Genomic DNA, 1297 nt, shown 5'->3' on the forward strand with positions numbered 1-1297 from the left:
TTGTGATATAGTCGTTGAAACTTGAAGAAAAGTGAAACGAAATGAAGAATTGTAAGAGCATGATTGACACCTCCAGTAAAAAAAGAAAACAGTATAGTGGAAATTAGTATTTTAAAACAATGTTAGCTTATAATTGTGTATTTTCAGGGGATTATTTTGGGATGTATCTTTTTGAATACATGCATCTTGATATGTATATTGCTAAAATAGTAGTTTGTTACCTAACCATCATAGTTTGTATAGCAAAGCTAAAAAAAACTTTCATCTCATAATCTGAATCTTTAAACTGGACTGTGAAAAAAACATTGTGTTGTGTACACACAACGTGACGAAAGTTGACCACTTTCCTGGGAGGTTTAAAAAAATAAGTAAAACAAACCTTCAATTGATCATACCCCCTGATACTGTATAAATATCTCAATCATACCCCATGATACTGTATAAACATCTCAATCATACCCCCTGATACTGTATAAATATCCTTCATTCAATCACACCCCCGATACCTGTATAAACATCTCAATAATACCCCTGATACCTGTACAAACATCTGAATCATACCCCCTGATACTGTATAAACATCTGAATCATACCCCCTGATACTGTATAAACATCTGAATCATACCCCCTGATACTGTATAAACATCTGAATCATACCCCCCGATACTGTATAAACATCTCAGTCATACCCCCTGATACTGTATAAACATCTCAGTCATGCCCCATGATACTGTATAAATATCCTTCATTCAATCACACCCCATAATACCTGTATAAACATCTCAATAATACCCCCTGATACCTGTACAAACATCTCAATCATACACCCTGATACTGTATAAACATCATTCAATCATACCCCCTGATACTGTATAAACATCCTTCATTCCATCATACCCCCCTGATACTGTATAAACATCCTTCATTCGATCATACCCCCCTGATACTATATAAACATCACACTATTCATGAAAATAACATCCAAACAATAGCCATGCAAATATACCATGATGTAACAACCACATATCTAATTAAAACAGATGGTATGGTACGTAACAACCACATACCTAACTAAAACAGATGGTATGTAACAACCACATATCTAATTAAAACAGATGGCATGTAACAACCACATACCTAATTAAAACAGATGGTATGTAACAGCCACATATCTAATTAAAACAGAGGGTATGGTACGTAACAACCACATATCTAATTAAAACAGATGGTATGTAACAACCACATATCTAATTAAAACAGATGGTATGTAACAACCACATATCTAATTAAAACAGAT

This window comes from Limulus polyphemus, unplaced genomic scaffold (genome assembly GCF_000517525.1).
Source record: "Limulus polyphemus unplaced genomic scaffold, Limulus_polyphemus-2.1.2 Scaffold11954, whole genome shotgun sequence".
In the NCBI taxonomy this organism is placed as follows: Eukaryota; Metazoa; Arthropoda; class Merostomata; order Xiphosura; family Limulidae; genus Limulus; species Limulus polyphemus.